Source organism: Amblyomma americanum, chromosome 6 (assembly GCF_052857255.1).
Source record: "Amblyomma americanum isolate KBUSLIRL-KWMA chromosome 6, ASM5285725v1, whole genome shotgun sequence".
Classification (NCBI taxonomy): Eukaryota; Metazoa; Arthropoda; class Arachnida; order Ixodida; family Ixodidae; genus Amblyomma; species Amblyomma americanum.
The window spans coordinates 150479590-150495908 of NC_135502.1; the positions used below are offsets into that span (position 1 = coordinate 150479590).

Consider the following 16319-nt stretch of genomic DNA (forward strand, 5'->3'; position numbering starts at 1 on the left):
TAAATACCCAAGAGAGCAGCAGATTGGACAGCCGTCGCCGTAGCTCAGTTGGTAAGAGCACCGGACGCGATATTCGGAGGTCGTGGGTTCGGATCCCATCGGCAGCATGGTTGTTTTTTCTGCTGCTTTATAAGTAACTTTCTTTAAGCGATTTATTAATCTAAGTATTATTATCCCCCTGAGAAGCATAACACATTAAAAAAAAATTAACGTTCCCCTATGCACCTTGGTTTCGGTGACTGTTGGCTCCCTACATAAATTTGTCAAACGGGCCCCTCAATTCCTTTAACTTGTCTGCTAATAGCTTAACGAGGGTCTAGGTTCTGGCAGTCTTGATGCCATAGGCAGCATAAGAGGGCTCTTGCACAGTTTCCGCCCTCGCCGTTAGATTACGTTCTACGTCACGCTCGTGGTATTACAGGACGTGCTACGTCCGCCGCTATGGTCGAGGGTGGCGCTGGTGAATACTCTCAAGGCTCGCTTACACCCAGTAAACATAAATACCCAAGAGAGCAGCAGATTGGACAGCCGTCGCCGTAGCTCAGTTGGTAAGAGCACCGGACGCGATATTCGGAGGTCGTGGGTTCGGATCCCATCGGCGGCATGGTTGTTTTTTCAGCTGCTTTATAAGTAACTTTCTTTAAGCGATTTATTAATCTAAGTAATATTATCCCCCTGAGAAGCATAACACATTAAAAAAAATTAACGTTCCCCTATGCACCTTGGTTTCGGTGACTGTTGGCTCCCTTCATAAATTTGTCAAACGGGCTCCTCATTTCCTTTAACTTGTCTGCTAATAGCTTAACGAGGGTCTAGGTTCTCGCAGTCTTGATGCCATAGGTAGCATAAGAGGGCTCTCGCACAGTTTCCGCCCTCGCCGTTAGATGACGTTCTACGTCACGCTCGCGGTATTACAGGACGTGCTACGTCCGCCGCTATGGTCGAGGGTGGCGCTGGTGAACTCTCAAGGCTCGCTTACACCCAGTAAACATAAATACCCAAGAGAGCAGCAGATTGGACAGCCGTCGCAGTAGCTCAGTTGGTAAGAGCACCGGACGCGATATTCGGAGGTCGTGGGTTCGGATCCCACCGGCGGCATGGTTGTTTTTTCTGCTGCTTTATAAGTAATTTTCGTTAGGCGATTTATTAATCTAAGTATTATTATCCCCCTGAGAAGCATAACACATTAAAAAAAAATTAACGTTCCCCTATGCACCTTGGTTTCGGTGACTGTTGGCTCCCTTCATAAATTTGTCAAACGGGCCCCTCATTTCCTTTAACTTGTCTTTTAATAGCTTAACGAGGGTCTAGGTTCTGGCAGTCTTGATGCCATAGGTAGCATAAGAGGGCTCTCGCACAGTTTCCGCCCTCGCCGTTAGATGACGTTCTACGTCACGCTCGCGGTATTACAGGACGTGCTACGTCCGCCGCTATGGTCGAGGGTGGCGCTGGTGAACACTCTCAAGGCTCGCTTACACCCAGTAAACATAAATACCCAAGAGAGCAGCAGATTGGACAGCCGTCGCCGTAGCTCAGTTGGTAAGAGCACCGGACGCGATATTCGGAGGTCGTGGTTTCGGATCCCACCGGCGGCATGGTTGTTTTTTCTGCTGCATTATAAGTAATTTTCTTTAAGCGATTTATTAATCTAAGTAATATTATCCCCCTGAGAAGCATAACGCATTAAAAAAAATTAACGTTCCCCTATGCACCTTGGTTTCGGTGACTGTTGGCTCCCTTCATAAATTTGTCAAACGGGCCCCTCATTTCCTTTAACTTGTCTGCTAATAGCTTAACGAGGGTCTAGGTTCTGGCAGTCTTGATGCCATAGGTAGCATAAGAGGGCTCTCGCAAAGTTTCCGCCCTCGCCGTTAGATGACGTTCTACGTCACGCTCGCGGTATCACAGGACGTGCTACGTCCGCCGCTATGGTCGAGGGTGGCGCTGGTGAACACTCTCAAGGCTCGCTTACACCCAGTAAACACAAATACCCAAGAGAGCAGCATATTGGACAGCCGTCGCCGTAGCTCAGTTGGTAAGAGCACCGGACGCGATATTCGGAGGTCGTGGGTTCGGATCCCACTGGCGGCATGGTTGTTTTTTCTGCTGCTTTATAAGCAATTTTCTTTAAGCGATTTATTAATCTAAGTATTATTATCCCCCTGAGAAGCATAACACATTAAAAAAAATTAACGTTCCCCTATGCACCTTGGTTTCGGTGACTGTTGGCTCCCTTCATAAATTTGTCAAACGGGCCCCTCATTTCCTTTAACTTCTCTGCTAATAGTTTAACGAGGGTCTAGGTTCTGGCAGTCTTGATGCATAGGTAGCACAAGAGGGCTCTCGCACAGTTTCCGCCCTCGCCGTTAGATGACGTTCTACGTCACGCTCGCGGTATTACAGGACGTGCTACGTCCGCCGCTATGGTCGAGGGTGGCGCTGGTGAACACTCTCAAGGCTCGCTTACACCCAGTAAACCTAAATACCCAAGAGAGCAGCAGATTGGACAGCCGTCGCCGTAGCTCAGTTGGTAAGAGCACCGGACGCGATATTCGGAGGTCGTGGGTTCGGATCCCATCGGCGGCATGGTTGTTTTTTCTGCTGCTTTATAAGAAACTTTCTTTAAGCGATTTATTAATCCAAGTATTATTATCCCCCTGAGAAGCATAACACATTAAAAAAAATTAACGTTCCCCTATGCACCTTGGTTTCGGTGACTGTTGGCTCCCTTCATAAATTTGTCAAACGGGCCCCTCATTTCCTTTAACTTGTCTGCTAATAGCTTAACGAGGGTCTAGGTTCTGGCAGTCTTGATGCCATAGGTAGCATAAGAGGGCTCTCGCACAGTTTCCGCCCTCGCCGTTAGATGACGTTCTACGTCACGCTCGCAGTATTACAGGACGTGCTACGTCCGCCGCTATGGTCGAGGGTGGCGCTGGTGAACACTCTCAAGGCTCGCTTACACCCAGTAAACATAAATACCCAAGAGAGCAGCAGATTGGACAGCCGTCGCCGTAGCTCAGTTGGTAAGAGCACCGGACGCGATATTCGGAGGTCGTGGTTTCGGATCCCACCGGCGGCATGGTTGTTTTTTCTGAGCATTATAAGTAATTTTCTTTAAGCGATTTATTAATCTAAGTATTATTATCCCCCTGAGAAGCATAACGCATTGAAAAAAAATTAACGTTCCCCTATGCACCTTGGTTTCGGTGACTGTTGGCTCCCTTCATAAATTTGTCAAACGGGCCCCTCATTTCCTTTAACTTGTCTGCTAATAGCTTAACGAGGGTCTAGGTTCTGGCAGTCTTGATGCCATAGGTAGCATAAGAGGGCTCTCGCACAGTTTCCGCCCTCGCCGTTAGATGACGTTCTACGTCACGCTCGCGGTATTACAGGACGTGCTACGTCCGCCGCTTTGGTCGAGGGTGGCGCTGGTGAACACTCTCAAGGCTCGCTTACACCCAGTAAACATAAATACCCAAGAGAGCAGCAGATTGGACAGCCGTCGCCGTAGCTCAGTTGGTAAGAGCACCGGACGCGATATTCGGAGGTCGTGGGTTCGGATCCCACCGGCGGCATGGTTGTTTTTTCTGCTGCTTTATAAGTAACTTTCTTTAAGCGATTTATTAATCTAAGTATTATTATCCCCCTGAGAAGCATAACACATTAAAAAAAAATTAACGTTCCCCTATGCACCTTGGTTTCGGTGACTGTTGGCTCCCTTCATAAATTTGTCAAACGGGCCCCTCAATTCCTTTAACTTGTCTGCTAATAGCTTAACGAGGGTCTAGGTTCTGGCAGTCTTGATGCCATAGGCAGCATAAGAGGGCTCTCGCACAGTTTCCGCCCTCGCCGTTAGATTACGTTCTACGTCACGCTCGTGGTATTAGGGACGTGCTACGTCCGCCGCTATGGTCGAGGGTGGCGCTGGTGAATACTCTCAAGGCTCGCTTACACCCAGTAAACATAAATACCCAAGAGAGCAGCAGATTGGACAGCCGTTTCCGTAGCTCAGTTGGTAAGAGCACCGGACGCGATATTCGGAGGTCATGGGTTCGGATCCCACCGGCGGCATGGTTGTTTTTTCTGCTGCTTTATAAGTAATTGTCTTTAAGCGATTTATTAATCTAAGTAATATTATCCCCCTGAGAAGCATAACACATTAAAAAAAATTAACGTTCCCCTATGCACCTTGGTTTCGGTGACTGTTGGCTCCCTTCATAAATTTGTCAAACGGGCTCCTCATTTCCTTTAACTTCTCTGCTAATAGCTTAACGAGGGTCTAGGTTCTGGCAGTCTTGGTGCCATAGGTAGCATAGGAGGGCTCTCGCACAGTTTCCGCCCTCGCCGTTAGATGACGTTCTACGTCACGCTCGCGGTATTACAGGACGTGCTACGTCCGCCGCTATGGTCGAGGGTGGCGCTGGTGAACACTCTCAAGGCTCGCTTACACCCAGTAAACATAAATACCCAAGAGAGCAGCAGATTGGACAGCCGTCGCCGTAGCTCAGTTGGTAAGAGCACCGGACGCGATATTCGGAGGTCGTGGGTTCGGATCCCACCGGCGGCTTGGTTGTTTTTTCTGCTGCTTTATAAGTAATTTTCGTTAAGCGATTTATTAATCTAAGTATTATTATCCCCCTGAGAAGCATAACACATTAAAAAAAAATTAACGTTCCCCTATGCACCTTGGTTTCGGTGACTGTTGGCTCCCTTCATAAATTTGTCAAACGGGCCCCTCATTTCCTTTAACTTGTCTGCTAATAGCTTAACGAGGGTCTAGGTTCTGGCAGTCTTGATGCCATAGGTAGCATAACAGGGCTCTCGCACAGTTTCCGCCCTCGCCGTTAGATGACGTTCTACGTCACGCTCGCGGTATTACAGGACGTGCTACGTCCGCCGCTTTGGTCGAGGGTGGCGCTGGTGAACACTCTCAAGGCTCGCTTACACCCAGTAAACATAAATACCCAAGAGAGCAGCAGATTGGACAGCCGTCGCCGTAGCTCAGTTGGTAAGAGCACCGGACGCGATATTCGGAGGTCGTGGGTTCGAATCCCACCGGCGGCATGGTTGTTTTTTCTGCTGCTTTATAAGTAATTTTCGTTAAGCGATTTATTAATCTAAGTATTATTATCCCCCTGAGAAGCATAACACATTAAAAAAAAATTAACGTTCCCCTATGCACCTTGGTTTCGGTGACTGTTGGCTCCCTTCATAAATTTGTCAAACGGGCCCCTCATTTCCTTTAACTTGTCTGCTAATAGCTTAACGAGGGTCTAGGTTCTCGCAGTCTTGATGCCATAGGTAGCATAAGAGGGCTCTCGCACAGTTTCCGCCCTCGCCGTTAGATGACGTTCTACGTCACGCTCGCGGTATTACAGGACGTGCTACGTCCGCCGCTATGGTCGAGGGTGGCGCTGGTGAACTCTCAAGGCTCGCTTACACCCAGTAAACATAAATACCCAAGAGAGCAGCAGATTGGACAGCCGTCGCAGTAGCTCAGTTGGTAAGAGCACCGGACGCGATATTCGGAGGTCGTGGGTTCGGATCCCACCGGCGGCATGGTTGTTTTTTCTGCTGCTTTATAAGTAATTTTCGTTAGGCGATTTATTAATCTAAGTATTATTATCCCCCTGAGAAGCATAACACATTAAAAAAAAATTTACGTTCCCCTATGCACCTTGGTTTCGGTGACTGTTGGCTCCCTTCATAAATTTGTCAAACGGGCCCCTCATTTCCTTTAACTTGTCTTTTAATAGATTAACGAGGGTCTAGGTTCTGGCAGTCTTGATGCCATAGGTAGCATAAGAGGGCTCTCGCACAGTTTCCGCCCTCGCCGTTAGATGACGTTCTACGTCACGCTCGCGGTATTACAGGACGTGCTACGTCCGCTGCTATGGTCGAGGGTGGCGCTGGTGAACACTCTCAAGGCTCGCTTACACCCAGTAAACATAAATACCCAAGAGAGCAGCAGATTGGACAGCCGTCGCCGTAGCTCAGTTGGTAAGAGCACCGGACGCGATATTCGGAGGTCGTGGGTTCGGATACCACCGGCGGCATGGTTGTTTTTTCTGCTGCTTTATAAGTAATTTTCTTTAAGCGATTTATTAACCTAAGTATTATTGTCCCCCTGAGAAGCATAACACATTAAAAAAAAATTAACGTTCCCCTATGCACCTTGGTTTCGGTGACTGTTGGCTCCCTTCATAAATTTGTCAAACGGGCCCCTCATTTCCTTTAACTTGTCTGCTAATAGCTTAACGACGGTCTAGGTTCTGGCAGTCTTGATGCCATAGGTAGCATAAGAGGGCTCTCGCACAGTTTCTGCCCTCGCCGTTAGATGACGTTCTTCGTCACGCTCGCGGTATTACAGGACGTGCTACGTCCGCCGCTGTGGTCGAGGGTGGCGCTGGTGAACACTCTCATGGCTCGTTTACACCCAGTAAACATAAATACCCAAGAGAGCAGCAGATTGGACAGCCGTCGCCGTAGCTCAGTTGGTAAGAGCACCGGGCTCGATATTCGGAGGTCGTGGGTTCGGATCCCACCGGCGGCATGGTTGTTTTTTCTGCTGCTTTATAAGTAATTTTCTTTAAGCGATTTATTAACCTAAGTATTATTGTCCCCCTGAGAAGCATAACACATTAAAAAAAAATTAACGTTCCCCTATGCACCTTGGTTTCGGTGACTGTTGGCTCCCTTCATAAATTTGTCAAACGGGCCCCTCATTTCCTTTAACTTGTCTGCTAATAGCTTAACGACGGTATAGGTTCTGGCAGTCTTGATGCCATAGGTAGCATAAGAGGGCTCTCGCACAGTTTCCGCCCTCGCCGTGAGATGACGTTCTACGTCATGCTCGCGGAATTACAGGACGTGCTACGTCCGCCGCTATGGTCGAGGGTGGCGCTGGTGAACACTCTCAAGGCTCGCTTACACCCAGTAAACATAAATACCCAAGAGAGCAGCAGATTGGACAGCCGTCGCCGTAGCTCAGTTGGTAAGAGCACCGGACGCGATATTCGGAGGTCGTGGGTTCGGATCCCATCGGCGGCATGGTTGTTTTTTCTGCTGCTTTATAAGTAATTTTCGTTAAGCGATTTATTAATCTAAGTATTATTATCCCCCTGAGAAGCATAACACATTAAAAAAAATTAACGTTCCCCTATGCACCTTGGTTTCGGTGACTGTTGGCTCCCTTCATAAATTTGTCAAACGGGCCCCTCATTTCCTTTAACTTGTCTGCTAATAGCTTAACGAGGGTCTAGGTTCTGGCAGTCTTGATGCCATAGGTAGCATAAGAGGGCTCTCGCACAGTTTCCGCCCTCGCCGTTAGATGACGTTCTTCGTCACGCTCGCGGTATTACAGGACGTGCTACGTCCGCCGCTATGGTCGAGGGTGGCGCTGGTGAACACTCTCATGGCTCGTTTACACCCAGTAAACATAAATACCCAAGAGAGCAGCAGATTGGACAGCCGTCGCCGTAGCTCAGTTGGTAAGAGCACCGGGCGCGATATTCGGAGGTCGTGGGTTCGGATCCCACTGGCGGCATGGTTGTTTTTTCTGCTGCTTTATAAGTAATTTTCGTTAAGCGATTTATTATTCTAAGTATTATTATCCCCCTGAGAAGCATAACACATTAAAAAAAATTAACGTTCCCCTATGCACCTTGGTTTCGGTGACTGTTGGCTCCCTTCATAAATTTGTCAAACGGGCCCCTCATTTCCTTTAACTTGTCTGCTAATAGCTTAACGAGGGTCTAGGTTCTGGCAGTCTTGATGCCATAGGTAGCATAAGAGGGCTCTCGCACAGTTTCCGCCCTCGCCGTTAGATGACGTTCTACGTCACGCTCGCGGTATTACAGGACGTGCTACGTCCGCCGCTATGGTCGAGGGTGGCGCTGGTGAACTCTCAAGTCTCGCTTACACCCAGTAAACATAAATACACAAGAGAGCAGCAGATTGGACAGCCGTCGCAGTAGCTCAGTTGGTAAGAGCACCGGACGCGATATTCGGAGGTCGTGGGTTCAGATCCCACCGGCGGCATGGTTGTTTTTTCTGCTGCTTTATAAGTAATTTTCGTTAAGCGATTTATTAATCTAAGTATTATTATCCCCCTGAGAAGCATAACACATTAAAAAAAAATTAACGTTCCCCTATGCACCTTGGTTTCGGTGACTGTTGGCTCCCTTCATAAATTTGTCAAACGGGCCCCTCATTTCCTTTAACTTGTCTGCTAATAGCTTAACGAGGGTCTAGGTTCTGGCAGTCTTGATGCCATAGGTAGCATAAGAGGGCTCTCGCACAGTTTCCGCCCTCGCCGTTAGATGACGTTCTACGTCACGCTCGCGGTATTACAGGACGTGCTACGTCCGCCGCTATGGTCGAGGGTGGCGCTGGTGAACACTCTCAAGGCTCGCTTACACCCAGTAAACATAAATACCCAAGAGAGCAGCAGATTGGACAGCCGTCGCCGTAGCTCAGTTGGTAAGAGCACCGGACGCGATATTCGGAGGTCGTGGGTTCGGATACCACCGGCGGCATGGTTGCTTTTTCTGCTGCTTTATAAGTAATTTTCTTTAAGCGATTTATAAACCTAAGTATTATTATCCCCCTGAGAAGCATAACACATGAAAAAAAAAATTAACGTTCCCCTATGCACCTTGGTTTCGGTGACTGTTGGCTCCCTTCATAAATTTGTCAAACGGGCCCCTCATTTCCTTTAACTTGTCTGCTAATAGCTTAACGACGGTCTAGGTTCTGGCAGTCTTGATGCCATAGGTAGCATAAGAGGGCTCTCGCACAGTTTCCGCCCTCGCCGTTAGATGACGTTCTACGTCATGCTCGCGGAATTACAGGACGTGCTACGTCCGCCGCTATGGTCGAGGGTGGCGCTGGTGAACACTCTCAAGGCTCGCTTACACCCAGTAAACATAAATACCCAAGAGAGCAGCAGATTGGACAGCCGTCGCCGTAGCTCAGTTGGTAAGAGCACCGGACGCGATATTCGGAGGTCGTGGGTTCGGATCCCATCGGCGGCATGGTTGTTTTTTCTGCTGCTTTATAAGTAACTTTCTTTAAGCGATTTATTAATCTAAGTATTATTATCCCCCTGAGAAGCATAACACATTAAAAAAAAATTAACGTTCCCCTATGCACCTTGGTTTCGGTGACTGTTGGCTCCCTACATAAATTTGTCAAACGGGCCCCTCAATTCCTTTAACTTGTCTGCTAATAGCTTAACGAGGGTCTAGGTGCTGGCAGTCTTGATGCCATAGGTAGCATAAGAGGGCTCTCGCACAGTTTCCGCCCTCGCCGTTAGATGACGTTCTACGTCACGCTCGCGGTATTACAGGACGTCCTACGTCCGCCGCTATGGTCGAGGGTGGCGCTGGTGAACTCTCAAGGCTCGCTTACACCCAGTAAACATAAATTCCCAAGAGAGCAGCAGATTGGACAGCCGTCGCAGTAGCTCAGTTGGTAAGAGCACCGGACGCGATATTCGGAGGTCGTGGGTTCGGATCCCACCGGCGGCATGGTTGTTTTTTCTGCTGCTTTATAGGTAATTTTCGTTAAGCGATTTATTAATCTAAGTACTATTATCCCCCTGAGAAGCATAACACATTAAAAAAAAATTAACGTTCCCCTATGCACCTTGGTTTCGGTGACTGTTTGCTCCCTTCATAAATTTGTCAAACGGGCCCCTCATTTCCTTTAACTTGTCTGCTAATAGCTTAACGAGGGTCTAGGTTCTGGCAGTCTTGATGCCATAGGTAGCATAAGAGGGCTCTCGCACAGTTTCCGCCCTCGCCGTTAGATGACGTTCTACGTCATGCTCGCGGAATTACAGGACGTGCTACGTCCGCCGCTATGGTCGAGGGTGGCGCTGGTGAACACTCTCAAGGCTCGCTTACACCCAGTAAACATACATACCCAAGAGAGCAGCAGATTGGACAGCCGTCGCCGTAGCTCAGTTGGTAAGAGCACCGGACGCGATATTCGGAGGTCGTGGGTTCGGATCCCATCGGCGGCATGGTTGTTTTTTCTGCTGCTTTATAAGTAACTTTCTTTAAGCGATTTATTAATCTAAGTAATATTATCCCCCTGAGAAGCATAACACATTAAAAAAAATTAACGTTCCCCTATGCACCTTGGTTTCGGTGACTGTTGGCTCCCTTCATAAATTTGTCAAACGGGCCCCTCATTTCCTCTAACTGGTCTGCTAATAGCTTAACGAGGGTCTAGGTTCTGGCAGTCTTGATGCATAGGTAGCACAAGAGGGCTCTCGCACAGTTTCCGCCCTCGCCGTTAGATGTTCTACGTCACGCTCGCGGTATTACAGGACGTGCTACGTCCGCCGCTATGGTCGAGGGTGGCGCTGGTGAACACTCTCAAGGCTCGCTTACACCCAGTAAACCTAAATACCCAAGAGAGCGGCAGATTGGACAGCCGTCGCCGTAGCTCAGTTGGTAAGAGCACCGGACGCGATATTCGGAGGTCGTGGGTTCGGATCCCACCGGCGGCATGGTTGTTTTTTCTGCTGCTTTATAAGTAATTTTCGTTAAGCGATTTATTAATCTAAGTATTATTATCCCCCTGAGAAGCATAACACATTAAAAAAAATTAACGTTCCCCTATGCACCTTGGTTTCGGTGACTGTTGGCTCCCTTCATAAATTTGTCAAACGGGCCCCTCATTTCCTTTAACTTGTCTGCTAATAGCTTAACGAGGGTCTAGGTTCTGGCAGTCTTGATGCCATAGGTAGCATAAGAGGGCTCTCGCACAGTTTCCGCCCTCGCCGTTAGATGACGTTCTTCGTCACGCTCGCGGTATTACAGGACGTGCTACGTCCGCCGCTATGGTCGAGGGTGGCGCTGGTGAACACTCTCATGGCTCGTTTACACCCAGTAAACATAAATACCCAAGAGAGCAGCAGATTGGACAGCCGTCGCCGTAGCTCAGTTGGTAAGAGCACCGGGCGCGATATTCGGAGGTCGCGGGTTCGGATCCCACTGGCGGCATGGTTGTTTTTTCTGCTGCTTTATAAGTAATTTTCGTTAAGCGATTTATTATTCTAAGTATTATTATCCCCCTGAGAAGCATAACACATTAAAAAAAATTAACGTTCCCCTATGCACCTTGGTTTCGGTGACTGTTGGCTCCCTTCATAAATTTGTCAAACGGGCCCCTCATTTCCTTTAACTTGTCTGCTAATAGCTTAACGAGGGTCTAGGTTCTGGCAGTCTTGATGCCATAGGTAGCATAAGAGGGCTCTCGCACAGTTTCCGCCCTCGCCGTTAGATGACGTTCTACGTCACGCTCGCGGTATTACAGGACGTGCTACGTCCGCCGCTATGGTCGAGGGTGGCGCTGGTGAACTCTCAAGTCTCGCTTACACCCAGTAAACATAAATACACAAGAGAGCAGCAGATTGGACAGCCGTCGCAGTAGCTCAGTTGGTAAGAGCACCGGACGCGATATTCGGAGGTCGTGGGTTCAGATCCCACCGGCGGCATGGTTGTTTTTTCTGCTGCTTTATAAGTAATTTTCGTTAAGCGATTTATTAATCTAAGTATTATTATCCCCCTGAGAAGCATAACACATTAAAAAAAAATTAACGTTCCCCTATGCACCTTGGTTTCGGTGACTGTTGGCTCCCTTCATAAATTTGTCAAACGGGCCCCTCATTTCCTTTAACTTGTCTGCTAATAGCTTAACGAGGGTCTAGGTTCTGGCAGTCTTGATGCCATAGGTAGCATAAGAGGGCTCTCGCACAGTTTCCGCCCTCGCCGTTAGATGACGTTCTACGTCACGCTCGCGGTATTACAGGACGTGCTACGTCCGCCGCTATGGTCGAGGGTGGCGCTGGTGAACACTCTCAAGGCTCGCTTACACCCAGTAAACATAAATACCCAAGAGAGCAGCAGATTGGACAGCCGTCGCCGTAGCTCAGTTGGTAAGAGCACCGGACGCGATATTCGGAGGTCGTGGGTTCGGATACCACCGGCGGCATGGTTGTTTTTTCTGCTGCTTTATAAGTAATTTTCTTTAAGCGATTTATAAACCTAAGTATTATTATCCCCCTGAGAAGCATAACGCATTAAAAAAAATTAACGTTCCCCTATGCACCTTGGTTTCGGTGACTGTTGGCTCCCTTCATAAATTTGTCAAACGGGCCCCTCATTTCCTTTAACTTGTCTGCTAATAGCTTAACGACGGTCTAGGTTCTGGCAGTCTTGATGCCATAGGTAGCATAAGAGGGCTCTCGCACAGTTTCCGCCCTCGCCGTTAGATGACGTTCTACGTCATGCTCGCGGAATTACAGGACGTGCTACGTCCGCCGCTATGGTCGAGGGTGGCGCTGGTGAACACTCTCAAGGCTCGCTTACACCCAGTAAACATAAATACCCAAGAGAGCAGCAGATTGGACAGCCGTCGCCGTAGCTCAGTTGGTAAGAGCACCGGACGCGATATTCGGAGGTCGTGGGTTCGGATCCCATCGGCGGCATGGTTGTTTTTTCTGCTGCTTTATAAGTAACTTTCTTTAAGCGATTTATTAATCTAAGTATTATTATCCCCCTGAGAAGCATAACACATTAAAAAAAAATTAACGTTCCCCTATGCACCTTGGTTTCGGTGACTGTTGGCTCCCTACATAAATTTGTCAAACGGGCCCCTCAATTCCTTTAACTTGTCTGCTAATAGCTTAACGAGGGTCTAGGTGCTGGCAGTCTTGATGCCATAGGTAGCATAAGAGGGCTCTCGCACAGTTTCCGCCCTCGCCGTTAGATGACGTTCTACGTCACGCTCGCGGTATTACAGGACGTCCTACGTCCGCCGCTATGGTCGAGGGTGGCGCTGGTGAACTCTCAAGGCTCGCTTACACCCAGTAAACATAAATACCCAAGAGAGCAGCAGATTGGACAGCCGTCGCAGTAGCTCAGTTGGTAAGAGCACCGGACGCGATATTCGGAGGTCGTGGGTTCGGATCCCACCGGCGGCATGGTTGTTTTTTCTGCTGCTTTATAGGTAATTTTCGTTAAGCGATTTATTAATCTAAGTACTATTATCCCCCTGAGAAGCATAACACATTAAAAAAAAATTAACGTTCCCCTATGCACCTTGGTTTCGGTGACTGTTGGCTCCCTTCATAAATTTGTCAAACGGGCCCCTCATTTCCTTTAACTTGTCTGCTAATAGCTTAACGAGGGTCTAGGTTCTGGCAGTCTTGATGCCATAGGTAGCATAAGAGGGCTCTCGCACAGTTTCCGCCCTCGCCGTTAGATGACGTTCTACGTCATGCTCGCGGAATTACAGGACGTGCTACGTCCGCCGCTATGGTCGAGGGTGGCGCTGGTGAACACTCTCAAGGCTCGCTTACACCCAGTAAACATAAATACCCAAGAGAGCAGCAGATTGGACAGCCGTCGCCGTAGCTCAGTTGGTAAGAGCACCGGACGCGATAATCGTAGGTCGTGGGTTCGGATCCCAACGGCGGCATGGTTGTTTTTTCTGCTGCTTTATAAGTAATTTTCGTTAAGCGATTTATTAATCTAAGTATTATTATCCCCCTGAGAAGCATAACACATTAAAAAAAATTAACGTTCCCCTATGCACCTTGGTTTCGGTGACTGTTGGCTCCCTTCATAAATTTGTCAAACGGGCCCCTCATTTCCTCTAACTGGTCTGCTAATAGCTTAACGAGGGTCTAGGTTCTGGCAGTCTTGATGCATAGGTAGCACAAGAGGGCTCTCGCACAGTTTCCGCCCTCGCCGCTAGATGTTCTACGTCACGCTCGCGGTATTACAGGACGTGCTACGTCCGCCGCTATGGTCGAGGGTGGCGCTGGTGAACACTCTCAAGGCTCGCTTACACCCAGTAAACCTAAATACCCAAGAGAGCGGCAGATTGGACAGCCGTCGCCGTAGCTCGGTAAGAGCACCGGACGCGATATTCGGAGGTCGTGGGTTCGGATCCCACCGGCGGCATGGTTGTTTTTTCTGCTGCTTTATAAGTAATTTTCGTTAAGCGATTTATTAATCTAAGTATTATTATCCCCCTGAGAAGCATAACACATTAAAAAAAATTAACGTTCCCCTATGCACCTTGGTTTCGGTGACTGTTGGCTCCCTTCATAAATTTGTCAAACGGGCCCCTCATTTCCTTTAACTTGTCTGCTAATAGCTTAACGAGGGTCTAGGTTCTGGCAGTCTTGATGCCATAGGTAGCATAAGAGGGCTCTCGCACAGTTTCCGCCTCGCCGTTAGATGACGTTCTACGTCACGCTCGCGGTATTACAGGACGTGCTACGTCCGCCGCTATGGTCGAGGGTGGCGCTGGTGAACTCTCAAGTCTCGCTTACACCCAGTAAACATAAATACACAAGAGAGCAGCAGATTGGACAGCCGTCGCAGTAGCTCAGTTGGTAAGAGCACCGGACGCGATATTCGGAGGTCGTGGGTTCGGATCCCACCGGCGGCATGGTTGTTTTTTCTGCTGCTTTATAAGTAATTTTCGTTAAGCGATTTATTATTCTAAGTATTATTATCCCCCTGAGAAGCATAACACATTAAAAAAAAATTAACGTTCCCCTATGCACCTTGGTTTCGGTGACTGTTGGCTCCCTTCATAAATTTGTCAAACGGGCCCCTCATTTCCTTTAACTTGTCTGCTAATAGCTTAACGAGGGTCTAGGTTCTGGCAGTCTTGATGCCATAGGTAGCATAAGAGGGCTCTCGCACAGTTTCCGCCCTCGCCGTTAGATGACGTTCTACGTCATGCTCGCGGAATTACAGGACGTGCTACGTCCGCCGCTATGGTCGAGGGTGGCGCTGGTGAACACTCTCAAGGCTCGCTTACACCCAGTAAACATACATACCCAAGAGAGCAGCAGATTGGACAGCCGTCGCCGTAGCTCAGTTGGTAAGAGCACCGGACGCGATATTCGGAGGTCGTGGGTTCGGATCCCATCGGCGGCATGGTTGTTTTTTCTGCTGCTTTATAAGTAACTTTCTTTAAGCGATTTATTAATCTAAGTAATATTATCCCCCTGAGAAGCATAACACATTAAAAAAAATTAACGTTCCCCTATGCACCTTGGTTTCGGTGACTGTTGGCTCCCTTCATAAATTTGTCAAACGGGCCCCTCATTTCCTCTAACTGGTCTGCTAATAGCTTAACGAGGGTCTAGGTTCTGGCAGTCTTGATGCATAGGTAGCACAAGAGGGCTCTCGCACAGTTTCCGCCCTCGCCGTTAGATGTTCTACGTCACGCTCGCGGTATTACAGGACGTGCTACGTCCGCCGCTATGGTCGAGGGTGGCGCTGGTGAACACTCTCAAGGCTCGCTTACACCCAGTAAACCTAAATACCCAAGAGAGCGGCAGATTGGACAGCCGTCGCCGTAGCTCAGTTGGTAAGAGCACCGGACGCGATATTCGGAGGTCGTGGGTTCGGATCCCACCGGCGGCATGGTTGTTTTTTCTGCTGCTTTATAAGTAATTTTCGTTTAGCGATTTATTAATCTAAGTATTATTATCCCCCTGAGAAGCATAACACATTAAAAAAAATTAACGTTCCCCTATGCACCTTGGTTTCGGTGACTGTTGGCTCCCTTCATAAATTTGTCAAACGGGCCCCTCATTTCCTTTAACTTGTCTGCTAATAGCTTAACGAGGGTCTAGGTTCTGGCAGTCTTGATGCCATAGGTAGCATAAGAGGGCTCTCGCACAGTTTCCGCCCTCGCCGTTAGATGACGTTCTACGTCACGCTCGCGGTATTACAGGACGTGCTACGTCCGCCGCTATGGTCGAGGGTGGCGCTGGTGAACTCTCAAGTCTCGCTTACACCCAGTAAACATAAATACACAAGAGAGCAGCAGATTGGACAGCCGTCGCAGTAGCTCAGTTGGTAAGAGCACCGGACGCGATATTCGGAGGTCGTGGGTTCGGATCCCACCGGCGGCATGGTTGTTTTTTCTGCTGCTTTATAAGTAATTTTCGTTAAGCGATTTATTATTCTAAGTATTATTATCCCCCTGAGAAGCATAACACATTAAAAAAAAATTAACGTTCCCCTATGCACCTTGGTTTCGGTGACTGTTGGCTCCCTTCATAAATTTGTCAAACGGGCCCCTCATTTCCTTTAACTTGTCTGCTAATAGCTTAACGAGGGTCTAGGTTCTGGCAGTCTTGATGCCATAGGTAGCATAAGAGGGCTCTCGCACAGTTTCCGCCCTCGCCGTTAGATGACGTTCGACGTCACGCTCGCGGTATAACAGGACGTGCTACGTCCGCCGCAATGGTCGAGGGTGGCACTGGTGAA

At 48.6% G+C, this 16319-nt stretch overlaps 2 non-coding genes across 2 annotated transcripts; both read left to right on the top strand.

The window, feature by feature from the left end:
• Nucleotides 1–4993: 4993 nt before the first annotated feature.
• Nucleotides 4994–5067, top strand: TRNAS-CGA (transfer RNA serine (anticodon CGA)). Its single transcript has one exon. It is a non-coding gene; the product is annotated as a tRNA-Ser (tRNA).
• A 1415-nt stretch (nt 5068–6482) lies between these two features.
• Nucleotides 6483–6556, top strand: TRNAS-CGA (transfer RNA serine (anticodon CGA)). Its single transcript has one exon. It is a non-coding gene; the product is annotated as a tRNA-Ser (tRNA).
• Nucleotides 6557–16319: the final 9763 nt, after the last annotated feature.